This window comes from Perca fluviatilis, chromosome 18 (genome assembly GCF_010015445.1).
Source record: "Perca fluviatilis chromosome 18, GENO_Pfluv_1.0, whole genome shotgun sequence".
In the NCBI taxonomy this organism is placed as follows: domain Eukaryota; kingdom Metazoa; phylum Chordata; class Actinopteri; order Perciformes; family Percidae; genus Perca; species Perca fluviatilis.
The window spans coordinates 34661231-34679370 of NC_053129.1; the positions used below are offsets into that span (position 1 = coordinate 34661231).

Genomic DNA, 18140 nt, shown 5'->3' on the forward strand with positions numbered 1-18140 from the left:
AAATTTCCATGACTATGTGTTCCTGAAAATGTCAGTCGACATTCTACAATAAGAATACTAATCTGTGTTAAAGTTTCCCCTCAGAGGTTTAACTATAAAATGAATGATAATGTCTGTGGTTCATAGATTGATTCATAATATCTCTCCCCGAATACAACGCTGAGGTTAAGACCACGTGAAAATACATTTATTAATGACATGTTATTATGCTGTGGTAAAAAACACATTCCATGACTTTTCCCAAAACTTTCTGGGTCTTTTTATGTTTCCAAAACCTTTCCAGGCCTGGAATTTGCATTGCATTGCACAAATTCCATAACTTTTCCAGTTTTTTTCAAAACGTATGAGGAATGATAGTAGTGTGTGAATGATATATTAAAAGGGGCGGGTCTCGAGTGGTTAGGGTTAAGGTTTGGGGATTGGTCAGGGGGATAGGACCTGTACATGTAAGCATGGATGCCTGGCCAATAGGAGTGTGTGAAAGCTATTGAAGGGCAGGTCTTGGCGTGGCCATAGTGGGAGAAAGAAATATTGCTTCCAGGCGAAATAGAATAGGAAAAGATGCTTATATGTCATTTTTTTTCAAACATTCCCGAGCGTTTTTCCCAGAATGCCGCTGACCTTGAGGTTGCTGATGTGCTTGAAGACGAAGGGGTTGTTGACGTTGATGGCCTTGCGGATCTTGTCGTTCATGGCGTTGATGTAGGTCTGGTACACGGCCATGCACTTCCTGGCCAGAGACGAGGCGTAGTAGATGGGGATGTCGTGGAGCTCTGGGTGGTTCTGCCAGTACTCGTCTACACAAACAAAAACACACACACACACACACACACACACACACACACACAGATACACAAAACACACAAACACACACATAAAAAACACACAGATACACACAAACAGATATAGAGACACACACATACACACACACACAAACACACAACACACAAAACACACACACAGATATACACACACAGATATAGAGACACACACACACACAGATACACAACACACAGATATATAGAGACAACACACACACAGATACAACACACACACAGATACCAACACACACACAGAGATACACACACACACACACACACACACACACACACACATACACACATACACACAGAGAGATACACACACACAATACACACACACACACACACACAGAGATACAAACACAAACAGAGATACACACACAAACACACACACAAACAGAGAGACACAAACAGAGACACAAACAGAGACACACACATACACCATGCTTATTAAAAGAAATACACTAAATCTTGACCAATCCTTTATGCACAGATCCAGTGTGTTTTCTGTGTGTGTCTGTGTGTGTGTGTGTCTGTGTGTGTGTGTCTCTCTGTGTGTGTGTATGTGTCTCTGTGTGTGTATGTGTCTGTGTGTGTGTGTATGTGTCTCTGTGTGTTTCTTTGTGTGTGTGTTTCTGTGTGTGTGTGTGTGTGTTTGTATGTGTCTGTGTGTCTCTGTGTGTGTGTCTCTGTGTGTGTGTGTGTGTTCTCTGTGTGTGTGTGTGTGTGTATGTGTCTGTGTGTGTGTATGTGTGTGTGCTGTGTGTGTGTGTGTGTGTCTGTGTGTTCTTTGTGTGTGTTTCTGTGTGTGTGTGGTGTGTGTGTTGTGTGTGTGTGTCTCTGTGTGTGTGTGTGTGTCTCTGTGTGTGTCTTTGGTGTGTGTATGTTGTCTGTGTGTGTGTGTATGTGTCTCTCTGTGTGTGTGTGTATGTGGTGTCTGTGTATGGTGTGTGCTGGTCTAACCCAGGATCAGCAGCAGCTCCTGGGCTCGGCCCAGGGCGAAGACGGGGATCAGACAGCGACCTTCCCGGTTCACGATGTACGTGGACCGTGTTACAGAACCGAGCCTCCCTCTCCTCTCGCTTCTCGTGGATGTGAGTCCCGTACGTTGACTCCTGACACACACAACAACACACACACACACACACACACACACACACACACACACACACACACACACACACACACACACACACACGAAGTATTCACATCCTTTACTGCAGTAATAGTACTAATACCACACTGTAACAATACTCTGTTACACAATGAAAGTCCTGCAGTGAGAATGTTACTCTAGTACAGGGGTGTCAAACTCATTTTCACTAAGGGCCACACTGGAAAAAGAGAATCACGCCAAGGGCCAGTTTATTTGTTTTTGTTCAGACTTTTTTGTGGCTTTCTCAGACATTTGTCACCTTTTCTGTAAATTTGTTGCTTTTTCCGACATTTTTGTACGCTTTTTGTCACATTTTTGTTGACATGAAGCCCTACAAAAGTCATCAAAAGAGTTCCTTAGCCATCGTAGAATTTAGCAAATAGAGCAAAACAATGATAAATCTTTTTAACAACAACCAGCCTGAATATGAAAACTCTCTCTCTCTCTCTCTCTCTCTGCTTCTGGGGGAATTTCTGAGTCTCAAAGTCTGCTTTGAATGACACGTAATTGCATTTTAAAAAACACTTTTCCTGTGTTTTTGTTTTGGCGCACAACTAGGCGGGCCAAAATGTATTGTGAACCCAAATTGATGTACGGGCCGGCTCTAAATCTGCAAGGGGCCGGATTTGGCCCGCGGGCCTTGAGTTTGACACATGTGCTCTAGTAAAAGTCTGTAAGTATCACCAGGGAAATGTAGTTAAAGTGTTATACAGTTGTGTGTTTAATGCTCTCATCATCTCAGCGTGACTTGTAGTCCGCAGTGTTTCCTTTAGGAGTTTTTTTTAGCAGTGGGGGCACTTCGCTGCAACACAAACTAATATATACTAACTAAATATATATGTATTCACCTCTATTCACACACACACAATCAGGCATATTCTCAGCTGTGACTGAACTGTATTTGTTGAGTTAATATAAAGGCCAACTTTGATCTTGACATATAGGTTAAGCATTCTGCAGCAAATACCAATAAACCCACTATTAATTACATTATCTTAATACCAATAAACACACTATTAATTACATTATCTTAATACCAATAAACACACTATTAATTACATCATCTTAATACCAATAAACCCACTATTAATTACATTATCTTAATGCCAATAAACTCACTATTAATTACATTATCTTAATACCAATAAACACACTATTAATTACATTATCTTAATACCAATAAACACACTATTAATTACATTATCTTAATACCAATAAACACACTATTAATGATATCATCTTAATGCCAATAAACTCACTATTAATGACATTATCTTAATGCCAATAAACACACTATTAATTACATTATCTTAATGCCAATAAACTCACTATTAATGACATTATCTTAATGCCAATAAACTCACTATTAATTACATTATCTTAATACCAATAAACACACTATTAATTACATTATCTTAATACCAATAAACACACTATTAATTACATTATCTTAATACCAATAAACCCACTATTAATGATATCATCTTAATGCCAATAAACTCACTATTAATTACATTATCTTAATGCCAATAAACACACTATTAATTACATTATCTTAATACCAATAAACACACTATTAATTACATTATCTTAATACCAATAAACCCACTATTAATTACATTATCTTAATACCAATAAACCCACTATTAATTACATTATCTTAATGCCAATAAACCCACTATTAATTACATTATCTTAATACCAATAAACCCACTATTAATTACATTATCTTAATACCAATAAACACACTATTAATTACATTATCTTAATACCAATAAACACACTATTAATTACATTATCTTAATACCAATAAACCCACTATTAATTACATTATCTTAATACCAATAAACCCACTATTAATTACATTATCTTAATACCAATAAACCCACTATTAATTACATTATCTTAATACCAATAAACCCACTATTAATTACATCATCTTAATAACAATAACCCACTATTAATTACATTATCTTAATACCAATAAACCCACTATTAATTACATTATCTTAATGCCAATAAACACACTATTAATTACATTATCTTAATACCAATAAACCCACTATTAATTACATTATCTTAATGCCAATAAACCCACTATTAATTACATTATCTTAATACCAATAAACCCACTATTAATTACATTATCTTAATACCAATAAACCCACTATTAATTACATTATCTTAATAACAATAAAACCACTATTAATTACATTATCTTAATACCAATAAACCCACTATTAATTACATTATCTTAATACCAATAAACACACTATTAATTACATTATCTTAATACCAATAAACCCACTATTAATTACATTATCTTAATACCAATAAACCCACTATTAATTACATTATCTTAATACCAATAAACCCACTATTAATTACATCATCTTAATAACAATAACCCACTATTAATTACATTATCTTAATACCAATAAACACACTATTAATTACATTATCTTAATACCAATAACTAATAACCAGTAACTAGTAACTAAAGCTGGAACAGATGAATGTAGCGGAGTAACTAAAGTAACTAGTAACTAAAGCTGTAACAGATGAATGTAGTGGAGTAACTAAAGTAACTAGTAACTAAAGCTGTAACAGATGAATGTAGCGGAGTAACTAAAGTAACTAGTAACTAAAGCTGGAACAGATGAATGTAGCAGAGTAACTAAAGTAACTAGTAACTAAAGCTGTAACAGATGAATGTAGTGGAGTAACTAAAGTAAATAGTAACTAAAGCTGGAACAGATGAATGTAGCGGAGTAACTAAAGTAACTAGTAACTAAAGCTGTAACAGATGAATGTAGTGGAGTAACTAAAGTAACTAGTAACTAAAGCTGGAACAGATGAATGTAGCGGAGTAACTAAAGTAACTAGTAACTAAAGTAAGTAGTAACTAAAGCTGTAACAGGTGAATGTAGTGGAGTAACTAAAGTAACTAGTAACTAAAGCTGTAACAGATGAATGTAGTGGAGTAACTAAAGTAACTAGTAACTAAAGCTGTAACAGATGAATGTAGTGGAGTAACTAAAGTAACTAGTAACTAAAGCTGTAACAGATGAATGTAGTGGAGTAACTAAAGTAACTAGTAACTAAAGCTGGAACAGATGAATGTAGCGGAGTAACTAAAGTAACTAGTAACTAAAGCTGGAACAGATGAATGTAGCGGAGTAACTAAAGTAACTAGTAACTAAAGTAACTAGTAACTAAAGCTGGAACAGATGAATGTAGCTGAGTAACTAAAGTAACTAGTAACTAAAGTAACTAGTAACTAAAGCTGTAACAGATGAATGTAGTGGAGTAACTAAAGTAACTAGTAACTAAAGCTGTAACAGATGAATGTAGTGGAGTAACTAAAGTAACTAGTAACTAAAGTAACTAGTAACTAAAGCTGTAACAGATGAATGTAGTGGAGTAACTAAAGTAACTAGTAACTAAAGTAACTAGTAACTAAAGCTGTAACAGATGAATGTAGTGGAGTAACTATAGTAACTAGTAACTACAGCTGGAACAGATGAATGTACTGGAGTAACTAAAGTAACTAGTAACTAAAGTAACTAGTAACTAAAGCTGGAACAGATGAATGTAGAGGAGTAACTAAAGTAACTAGTAACTAAAGCTGTAACAGATGAATGTAGTGGAGTAACTAAAGTAACTAGTAACTAAAGTAACTAGTAACTAAAGCTGGAACAGATGAATGTAGAGGAGTAACTAAAGTAACTAGTAACTAAAGCTGGAACAGATGAATGTAGAGGAGTAACTAAAGTAACTAGTAACTAAAGCTGGAACAGATGAATGTAGTGGAGTAACTAAAGTAACTAGTAACTAAAGCTGTAACAGAGTCTGAATTGAATGAAATCTCACAGTGATGAGGATGTCCGGTTTGACGCTCGGGATCTCTGCAGCCATCAGATGTCTGTCCTCCTGACGAGAGAAATCTCCTGTGTACAACAACTACACACACAGAGACACACACACACACACACACACACACACACACACACACACACACACACACACACACACACACACACACACACACACACACACACACACACACACACACACACACACACACACACACACACACACACACACACACACAGAGACACACAGACAGACACACACACACACACACACACAGAGACACACACACACACACACACACACACACACACACACACACACACACACACACACACACACAGACAGACAGACAGACAGACACACACACACACACACACACACACACACACACACACAGAGACACACACACACACACAGAGACACAGACACAGAAAACACACACACACACAGCGAGACAGACATACACACAGAGACACACAGAGACAGACAGACACACACACACACACACACACGCAGAGAGACACACACAGAGACACACACACAACCAGAGAAAACACACACACACACAGAGAGAGAGACACACACAAAACAGAGACACACACACACGAAACCAGATATACACACACACAGAGACACACACACACACACACAAAAACAGAGACACACACACACACACAAAACCAGATATATACACACACACACACACACACACACACACACACACACACACACACACAGAGACACACTCTTATTATCACAGGTCACACTGCAGAGACAGAAGATATAGAATATAATCTGACTTTAAAGGACCATATTATGTCATCCTGTTTTCGTGACCAGGTGCATGATGGGAACAGCCATCGTTCGGACGCACCTTGACGCCGGCGATCTCGATCATGAACATGGCGCCCCAGCACGGTCCGCGTGGTAAACCTAACACAAACCCTCTCTTTCTTGTGTTCCCTTCCTCCAGGTCGGTCTCCGTGTACAGCATGTCGTCTGCTGAGATGTTACTGAGACACACACACACACAGCTGGGTCAATACACACACAGAGACACACACACACACACACACAGAGACACACACACACACACACCGAGACACAGACACACACACACACACACAGAGAGACACACACACACGCAGAGAGACACACACACACACACACACACACACACACACACACACACACACACAGAGACACACACACACACACACAGACACACAATACACACACACAGAGAGACACAGAGAGAGACACACACAAAGACACACAATACACACACAGAGACACAATACACACAGAGACAGACACACAATACACACAGAGACACACACAGACACACAGAGAGAGACACACACAGAGACACAATACACACACAGAGACACACACACACAGAGACACACAATACACATACAGAGACACACAATACACACACAGAGACACACAATACACACACACACAGAGACACACAATACACACACACACACAGAGAGACAGACACAGACAGAGACACACACACACACACACATACCTCTACCTGACTTTAACGTTGCTCTACCTGTCTTTAACGTTACGTAGCTCTACCTGACTTTAACGTAGCTCTACCTGACTTTAACGTTACGTAGCTCTACCTGACTTTAACGTAGCTCTACCTGACTTTAACGTTACGTAGCTCTACCTGTCTTTAATGTAGCTCTACCTGTCTTTAACGTTACGTAGCTCTACCTGTCTTTAATGTAGCTCTACCTGTCTTTAACGTTACGTAGCTCTACCTGTCTTTAACGTTGCTCTAACTGTCTTTAACGTTGCTCTACCTGTCTTAACGTTGCTCTACCTGTCTTTAACGCTACGTAGCTCCCACCTGACTTTTAACGTAGGCTCTACCTGTCTTTAACGTTACGTAGCTCTACCTGTCTTTAACGTTACGTAGCTCTAACTGTCTTTAACGTTGCTCTACCTGTCTTTAACGTTGCTCTACCTGTCTTTGCTCTACCTGTCTTTAACGTAGCTCTACCTGACTTTAACGTAGCTCTACCTGTCTTTAACGTTACGTAGCTCTACCTGACTTTAACGTAGCTCTACCTGTCTTTAACGTTACGTAGCTCTACCTGACTTTAACGTTACGTAGCTCTACCTGACTTTAACGTAGCTCTACATGTCTTTAACGTTACGTAGCTCTACCTGACTTTAACGTTACGTAGCTCTACCTGACTTTAACGTTACGTAGCTCTACCTGACTTTAAACGTTACGTAGCTCTACCTGACTTTAACATTACGTAGCTCTACCTGTCTTTAACGTTACGTAGCTCTACCTGTCTTTAACGTTACGTAGCTCTACCTGACTAACGTTACGTAGCTCTACCTGACTTTAATGTTACGTAGCTCTACCTGACTTTAAAGTTACGTAGCTCTACCTGACTTTAATGTTACGTAGCTCTACCTGACTTTAACGTTACGTAGCTCTACCTGTCTTTAACGTTACGTAGCTCTACCTGACTAACGTTACGTAGCTCTACCTGACTAACGTTACGTAGCTCTACCTGACTTTAACGTTACGTAGCTCTACCTGACTTTAACGTAGCTCTACCTGTCTTTAAGCCGCCACGTGAGCTCTACCCGACTTTAACGTTACGTAGCTCTACCGTACGCTGCTCTACCTGTCTTTAATGTAGCTCTACCTGTCTTTAACGTTACGTAGCTCTACCTGTCTTTAACGTTAACGCGGTCTCACCTGTCTTTAAGCGTTGCTCTACCTGTCTTTAACGTTACTCTACCTGTCTTTAACGTTACGTAGCTCTACCCGTCTTAACGCTTACTAGCTCTACCCGTCTTTAACGTTACGTAGCTCTACCTGACTTTAACGTTACGTAGCTCTACCTGACTTTAACGTACATAGCTCTACCGCTTTAACGTAGCTCTACCTGACTTTAACGTTACGTAGCTCACAATATACCTGCCTGTCTTTAACGCCACGTAGCTCTACCTGTCTTTGACGTTACGTAGCTCTACCTGTCTTTGACGTTACGTACTCTACCTGACTTTAACGTAGCTCTACCTGACTTTAACGTTACGTAGCTCTGCCTGTCTTCAACGCCACGTGAGCTCTACCTGTCTTTGACGTTACGTAGCTCTACCTGACTTTAACGTTACGTTGGCTCTACCTGACTTTAACGCTACATAGCTCTACCTGACTTTAACGTAGCTCTACCTGACTTTAACGTTACGTAGCTCTGCCTGTCTTTACGTACGCCGTAGCTCTACCTGACTTTAACGTTACGTAGCTCTACCGGTTGGCACGCTGCTCTACCTGTCTTTAACGTTACGTAGCTCTACCTGTCTTTAACGTTGCTCTACCTGTCTTTGCTCTACCTGTCTTTAACGTTGCTCTACCTGTCTTTAACGTTACGTAGCTCTACCTGACTTTAACGTAGCTCTACCTGTCTTTAACGTTACGTAGCTCTACCTGTCTTTAATGTAGCTCTACCTGTCTTTAACGTTACGTAGCTCTACCTGTCTTTAACGTTACGTAGCTCTAACTGTCTTTAACGTTGCTCTACCTGTCTTTAACGTTGCTCTACCTGTCTTTAACGTTGCTCTACCTGTCTTTAACGTTACGTAGCTCTACCTGTCTTTAACGTTACGTAGCTCTACCTGACTTTAACGTTACGTAGCTCTACCTGACTTTAACGTTACATAGCTCTACCTGACTTTAACGTAGCTCTACCTGACTTTAACGTTACGTAGCTCTGCCTGTCTTTAACGTCACGTAGCTCTACCTGTCTTTGACGTTACGTAGCTCTACCTGTCTTTGACGCATTGGTAGCTCTACCTGACTTTAACGTAGCTCTTACCTGACTTTAACGTTACGTGAGCTCTGCCTGTCTTTAACGCCACGTAGCTCTACCTGTCTTTGACGTACGTAGCTCTACCTGTCTTTGACGTCTACGTAGCTCTTACCTGACTTTAACGTTACGTAGCTCTACCTGACTTTATACGTGCGCTCTACTCCGACTTTAACGTAGCTCTACCTGACTTTAACGTTACGTAGCTCTACCTGTCTTTAACGTTGCTCTACCTGTCTTTAACGTTGCTCTACCTGTCTTTAACGTTACGTAGCTCTACCCGTCTTTAACGTTACGTAGCTCTACCTGTCTTTAACGTTGCTCTACCTGTCTTTAACGCGTTGCTCTGCCTTTAACGCTGCTTTTACCTGTCTTTAACGTTACGTAGCTCTACCTTACTTTAACGTAGCTCTACCTGTCTTTGACGTGCTACGTGAGCTCTACCTGACTTTAACGCTACGTGAGCTCTACCTGACTTTAACGTTACGTAGCTCTACCTGACTTTAACGTTACATAGCTCTACCTGACTTTAACGTAGCTCTACCTGACTTTAACGTCACGTAGCTCTACCTGACTTTAACGTTACGTAGCTCTACCGGTTACGCTGCTCTACCTGTCTTTAATGTAGCTCTACCTGTCTTTAACGTTACGTAGCTCTACCTGTCTTTAACGTTACGTAGCTCTACCTGTCTTTAACGTTACGTAGCTCTACCTGTCTTTAACGTTGCTCTACCTGTCTTTAACGTTGCTCTACCTGTCTTTAACGTTACGTAGCTCTACCCGTCTTTAACGTTACGTAGCTCTACCTGACTTTAACGTTACATAGCTCTACCTGACTTTAACGTTACATAGCTCTACCTGACTTTAACGTAGCTCTACCTGACTTTAACGTTACGTAGCTCTGCCTGTCTTTAACGTCACGTAGCTCTACCTGTCTTTGACGTTACGTAGCTCTACCTGTCTTTGACGTTACGTAGCTCTACCTGACTTTAACGTAGCTCTACCTGACTTTAACGTTACGTAGCTCTGCCTGTCTTCAACGTCACGTAGCTCTACCTGTCTTTGACGTTACGTAGCTCTACCTGACTTTAACGTTACGTAGCTCTACCTGACTTTAACGTTACATAGCTCTACCTGACTTTAACGTAGCTCTACCTGACTTTAACGTTACGTAGCTCTGCCTGTCTTTAACGTCACGTAGCTCTACCTGACTTTAACGTTACGTAGCTCTACCGGTTACGCTGCTCTACCTGTCTTTAACGTTACGTAGCTCTACCTGTCTTTAACGTTGCTCTACCTGTCTTTGCTCTACCTGTCTTTAACGTTGCTCTACCTGTCTTTAACGTTACGTAGCTCTACCTGACTTTAACGTAGCTCTACCTGTCTTTAACGTTACGTAGCTCTACCTGTCTTTAATGTAGCTCTACCTGTCTTTAACGTTACGTAGCTCTACCTGTCTTTAACGTTACGTAGCTCTAACTGTCTTTAACGTTGCTCTACCTGTCTTTAACGTTGCTCTACCTGTCTTTAACGTTGCTCTACCTGTCTTTAACGTTACGTAGCTCTACCTGTCTTTAACGTTACGTAGCTCTACCTGACTTTAACGTTACGTAGCTCTACCTGACTTTAACGTTACATAGCTCTACCTGACTTTAACGTAGCTCTACCTGACTTTAACGTTACGTAGCTCTGCCTGTCTTTAACGTCACGTAGCTCTACCTGTCTTTGACGTTACGTAGCTCTACCTGTCTTTGACGTTACGTAGCTCTACCTGACTTTAACGTAGCTCTACCTGACTTTAACGTTACGTAGCTCTGCCTGTCTTTAACGTCACGTAGCTCTACCTGTCTTTGACGTTACGTAGCTCTACCTGTCTTTGACGTTACGTAGCTCTACCTGACTTTAACGTTACGTAGCTCTGCCTGTCTTTAACGTCACGTAGCTCTACCTGACTTTAACGTTACGTAGCTCTACCGGTTACGCTGCTCTACCTGTCTTTAACGTTACGTAGCTCTACCTGACTTTAACGTAGCTCTACCTGTCTTTGACGTTACGTAGCTCTACCTGACTTTAACGTTACGTAGCTCTACCTGACTTTAACGTTACGTAGCTCTACCTGTCTTTGACGTTACGTAGCTCTACCTGTCTTTGACGTTACGTAGCTCTACCTGACTTTAACGTTACGTAGCTCTACCTTACTTTAACGTAGCTCTACCTGTCTTTGACGTTACGTAGCTCTACCTGACTTTGACGTTACGTAGCTCTACCTGACTTTGACGTTACGTAGCTCTACCTGACTTTAACGTTACGTAGCTCTACCTGACTTTAACGTTACGTAGCTCTACCTGACTTTAACGTTACGTAGCTCTACCTGACTTTAACGTTACGTAGCTCTACCTGACTTTAACGTTACGTAGCTCTACCTGACTTTAACGTTACGTAGCTCTACCTGACTTTAACGTTACGTAGCTCTACCTGACTTTAACGTAGCTCTACCTGACTTTAACGTTACGTAGCTCTACCTGACTTTAACGTTACGTAGCTCTACCTGTCTTTAACGTTACGTAGCTCCACCTGACTTTAACGTTACGTAGCTCTACCGGTTACGCTGCTCTACCTGTCTTTAATGTAGCTCTACCTGTCTTTAACGTTACGTAGCTCTACCTGTCTTTAACGTTACGTAGCTCTAACTGTGTTTAACGTTGCTCTACCTGTCTTTAACGTTGCTCTACCTGTCTTTGCTCTACCTGTCTTTAACGTTGCTCTACCTGTCTTTAACGTTGCTCTACCTGTCTTTAACGTTGCTCTACCTGTCTTTAACGTTGCTCTACCTGTCTTTAACGTTGCTCTACCTGTCTTTAACGTTACGTAGCTCTACCTGACTTTAACGTAGCTCTACCTGTCTTTAACGTTACGTAGCTCTACCTGACTTTAACGTAGCTCTACCTGTCTTTGACGTTACGTAGCTCTACCTGACTTTAACGTTACGTAGTTCTACCTGACTTTAACGTTACGTAGCTCTACCTGTCTTTAACGTTACGTAGCTCTACCTGACTTTAACGTTACGTAGCTCTACCTGACTTTAACGTAGCTCTACCTGACTTTAACGTAGTCCGACAGCAGCCAGCGGTAGATGGCCTTGGTGGCGTGCGTCATGAAGGTGCGTCCTTTGAAGCTGGTCTTCTGCAGGAACCAGGGCAGAGCGCCGCAGTGATCCAGGTGGAAGCTGAGAGCAAAATCACACAAATATTACAGTTTATACATTTTAGGATTTGTTTTTTATTATAAAATAATGCAGATAATGTTCAAAGCTATTTTATAATCACTTCCATACTGTGTCCAAAGGTTGTTTGTGTCAATATATGAACATTAAAGTGATGGTTCCGAGTAATTTCACCCTAGGCTGCTTTGCACCTTGACCTTGAGCCAAACACACCCCCCAGAAGCTTTTTCCCCTTTGTTATAACGTTGGGAGAGTTAGCGTTATCAGCTGGTTAGCTTAGTGCAGGCGCATGGACCCATGTTTGTATCTCCTAAGTTACCCCACTAATAATGCCCGGAATGATACCAAACTTCTACAGTAGTACAAATAGTTTCTGTACTTATAAAACGAGGCATTAGAAAGTTTGTAACTACACTAGAAGTATATTTAAATAACACTTGCCTGATGAATACTGCTATCGCGCGAGATCACGCACAGAGCACATACTACTGGTGTGTGACCAGCAGAAGATGCCACACAGTTGGATATATTTCGGCTGTGGTTTAAAAGCAATAGATGTTGTGCTCTGTGTGGGATCTCGCGAGTGTTCGGACCTGCCACCCACTGGTAAAAAAATCCTAAAGCAAACGCTGTCAATACTGCCATGGTATTCTCTCCCTCGTTCCCCCTAGATCCCCCCCCCCACTCAAAACCATCAGTTGCACCTCTGACCCCAAAGTCTATCAGTTTTTTTTTTTGCATATTCTGCAAAGTAGAGGAAGAGAATACCATGGCAGTATTTGAATAATTGGAGCCCAGATGCAATTTTGTAATTTTCTAAATTTCTGATCCTCTGAATAAAAAACTGAAAATTTGACAAACAGTTTAAAGATTCAAGTTTTTAAATTTGTCATGGTGGGAAAGAAATGGATATTTGAACCCATTTTTCTGTTTTTCCAACTGTCCATTTGTGCTTAGAAAATTGAACCGATGATCATAGTTCCTAAATGTATGTAGAAATGCAGGAATTGCCATTCAAATCGAAAACATGTTTCTGGCATAGGACCCCTGTTATGTCTCTCCCCCCCACCCCCCACTTCTCAAACCATGGGGCATATATAAGCTTTAGTCTCAGCCTAATCCTTTCAGTCACTGTTTACTGTCTGAGTTTACACTGTGATGTTTGTACTATGTTAACTTACTAAGCCCGACCTTTATATTATAAAAGATATGATATATGAATCAGGGCCAGCCCTAGACTTTTGGGGGGCCCTAAGCAGGATCTGGTTTGGGGGGGGACTCTCCACATTGTACCATGTTGCCACTGCACTTGGGACTAAACCAACTTGTGTATTGTAAATATTAGTTTAAGCACTCATAATGTGCAAATACACATTTAAAAGACTAATGTGAGACCAATTAGCAGCAACACTATCTTTAAATAGACCGGCTCTGTTATGAGCTCTATTATGGGACATTTCAAGCGCTCTTGGGGGCCCCTCTGGTAGCCTCGGGGTCCTCTGGTAGCCTCGGGGCCCTCTGGTAGCCTCGGGGCCCTAATGTTGTTGATACGTTTTATGAACTCACTGGCTAATGAGCAGCAGGTCGATCTCAGCCGGATCGATCAGGTCGATGTACGGGAGAGCATCCATTCCCTCCAGACCAGGATGGATCCCACAGTCCAGCTAAAACACACACAGAGACACACACACACACACACACACACACACACAGACACACACACACAGAGAGACACACACACAGAGAGACACACACACAGAGAGACACACACACACACACACACACACACACACACAGAGAGAGACACACACACACAGAGACACACACACACACACACAGACAGAGAAACACACACACACACACACACACAGACACACATACACACATACACACACACACACACACACATACACACATACACACACACACAGAGACACACACGCATTCACGTTACACTCTGAGGCGACTAAGACAGATGTTGAAGCTAACAGCTGATGTGATTAAACAGCTGATGTGATTAAACAGACCATAATCTTTCGTCCCTTGAATTCCAGGATGATGCAGGACCGTCCCACCTCCTGCCCTGCTCCTCTGGAAACACACACACACAGAGACATCGTCACCTCCATGTCCATATAACACCCCATAATAACACAAACATCCCATAATAACACCAACATCCCATAATAACACCAACATCCCATAATAACACTAACTAACCGAACAAACTCATTAGAACAAATGATAACTGATGGATTTGCTGCCCTGTCACCTCCAAACTCTATTCAGGAATTAAGCTATTTTCAAACATACATTGCCAAATATTAGTTCTATAACTTCACTAATTGATTCAATTATCCATTCTGAATTAATAGAATCCATCGAGAAGCAACTGATATCAGTGAATCACGATAGAAGGTATCAACAGTTAGTCTAAAAACATGAAATACCTTCTTAAATAAGTGCCATGATGACGTGTGGTACATTTGCTCAAAGACGAAATAAAGAGTGGCCTCCAGTGATTAGTTACACCTCTTAAAAAGGTCAAACGTAGCAATGTTTTGGCCTGTGTTGATAAAATAAATCTGTAAAATGAGTCCGTATGAATGGAGTTTGGTCTGAGAGCAACAGACACAGGGACAAGTGTACATTTGCTCTAATAAAATTGACGTGAAATTTACTTTAAAATAGGCCGAAATTAGGAGTGGCCTCTAAGGGTTAGCTCAAAGTCTTAAAATATCAAACTGTAAAAGCTTTTGGCTGTGTTGATAACTAATAGATCCGTAAAATGAGGCCGTTTATGAATGGAGTTTGGTCTGAGAGCTGCAGACACCGAGAACATGGCTGTTTGGTACATTCGCTATAAACCGAAATTCACAGTAGCCTTAAAGGGTTACGTAGAAGTCTTAAAAGATCAAACGTAACAATGCTTTTGGCCTGTGTTGATAAAAGAAATTTGTAAAATGAGGCCGTTTATGAATGGAGTTTGGTCTGAGAGCAGCAGACACAGAGGACAAGTGTACATTTGCTCTAATAAAATTGAAGTAAAATTGAATTTGAATATTTAAATTTGGCCGAAATTAGGAGTGGCCTCTAAGGGTTAGTTACAAGTCTTAAAATGTCTGTAAAAACTTCTGCCTGTGCTGATAACTAATAGATCCGTAAAATAAGGCCGTTTATGAATAGAGTTTGGTCTGAGAGCTAGTGCTGTTTGGTACATTTGCTATAAACCGAACTTCAGAGTAGCCTTACAGGGTTAAATAAAAGTCTTAAAATGTCAAACGTAACAATGCTTTGGCCTGTGTTGATAAAAGAAATTTGTAAAATGAGTCCGTTTATGAATGGAGTTTTGGTCTGAGAGCAGCAGACACAGGGACAAGTGTACATTTGCTCTAATAAAATTGAAGTGAAACTGAATTTGAAAATTTAAATTAGGCCGAAATTAGGAGTGGCCTCTAAGGGTTAGTTACAAGTCTTAAAATATCTGTTAACACTTCTGCCAGTGTTGATAAAAAAAAATCTGCGAAATGAGGCCGTTTCTGAATGGAGTTTTGGTCTGAGCGCACGGGAAAGTGTACATTTGCTCTAATAAAATTGAAGTGAAATTAAATTGAACATTTAAAATTAGGCCGAAATTCAGAGTAGCCTTAAAGGGTGACATAAAAGTCTTAAAAGATCAAAGGTAACAATGCTTTTGTCGTTGTTGATAAAATAAATCTGTAAAATGAGGCCGTTTATGAACGGAGTTTGGTTCGGAGCGCAGCAGACTGTGCTGCTAGCTGGTCAGAAACGAGATAAAAGTCGTTATTTCAACTCACAGCGGGCGGATGAGCAGTTGGTCGCTTTCCTCCGCGGGAACAGACACGTCAGATTTACGTTTAGCTGCCATGTTTACTTTAATAAACCTGATATTAATCTTTCACAAAAATAAACTCCATTCACTTTAGCCGTTGCGCAGGTACCCACAAGTTCGGCTAAAGCGTCACTTCCGGCTCCCGCTGAAACTTGTTCGTGTAAAAACATTCGGTAGCAACGTTGGTTCCGCCTTTAGAAGTAGTTTAACGTTCCCTGAACTGAGATCTGCAGAGCAGAAAAACAATACTTTCTTTATTTTGGAAATGATAAGTACTCATATTAACATAAAAAAATTAGTTTTATTCAAAGAAATCGACAAAAACTTTTGAAAACGTAAAAAAAAAGGACAAAAACATAAACAAAAAGGCTACTAAATGGTCTAACAAACGGCAAAACGTTCATGAAAGGGACAAATACTACCGAAAAAGCGACAAAAACCTGTTAAAAGGTTAAAAGCATCAAGGATGCCTGGGTGGCCCAGTGGTAGAGCGTGCACCCATATACATAGAGGAGGAGGCTCAGTCCTTGATGCGGGTTCGGTTCCGACCTGCGGCACTTTCCTGCATGTCATTCCCTCTCTCCCCCTTCATGTCTGATCTGTCACAATAAAGGCCTAAATGCCAACAACAACAAAAAAATCTTTAAAAATAGTACAAAAACGTTGAAAAAATCTAAAGTTACATTAATCGTCTAGTGATGTCATTATATGTCATCGTCTAGTGATGTCATATCTCATCATCTAGTGATGTCATATCTCATCATCTAGTGATGTCATTATATGTCATCGTCTAGTGATGTCATATCTCTTCATCTAGTGATGTCATTATATGTCATCGTCTAGTGATGTCATATCTCATCATCTAGTGATGTCATTATATGTCATCGTCTAGTGATGTCATATCTCATCATCTAGTGATGTCATATCTCATAATCTAGTGATGTCATATGTCATCGTCTAGTGATGTCATTATATGTCGTCTAGTGATGTCATATCTCATCTAGTGATGTCATTATATCTCATCACCTAGTGATGTCATTATATCTCATCATCTAGTGATGCCATTATGTCATCGTCTAGTGATGTCATATCTCATCATCTAGTGATGTCATTATATCTCATCTTATATTTAATGGCAGTCCTAAAATGTTCCAGTCTTGATTCACTCGGTCACTTTATCCTGAAACCTGCTGAGAAGGAAAAACAGTTTTATATCAAATGCTGTACAGTGTGTGTGTCTGTGTGTTTGTGTACATCTGTGTGTCTGTGTCGGTTTGTCTTTGTGTGTGTGTGTATGTACAGTGTGTGTCTGTGTTTGAATGTGTGTGTGTCTATGTGTGCGTCTGTCTGTGTGTGTCTGTGT

General features: G+C 40.3%; 1 long non-coding RNA gene and 1 pseudogene across 4 annotated transcripts; both read right to left on the reverse strand.

Moving 5' to 3' along the window:
* Positions 1 to 16932, reverse strand: part of LOC120546457 — a 40036-nt pseudogene extending 23104 nt beyond the window's left edge.
* On the reverse strand, positions 10544 to 12792 carry LOC120546685. 4 transcript variants are annotated; one of them, XR_005636911.1, is made up of 4 exons: positions 12726 to 12792; positions 12413 to 12532; positions 12319 to 12365; positions 10544 to 11718 (listed from the first exon to the last, which is right to left on the reverse strand). It is a non-coding gene; the product is annotated as an uncharacterized LOC120546685 (long non-coding RNA). The 4 variants fall into 4 exon arrangements; XR_005636910.1 differs by having other exon boundaries at positions 12413 to 12579; XR_005636912.1 differs by lacking the exon at positions 12726 to 12792 and having other exon boundaries at positions 10544 to 11269; positions 11473 to 11718; positions 12413 to 12680.
* Positions 16933 to 18140: the final 1208 nt, after the last annotated feature.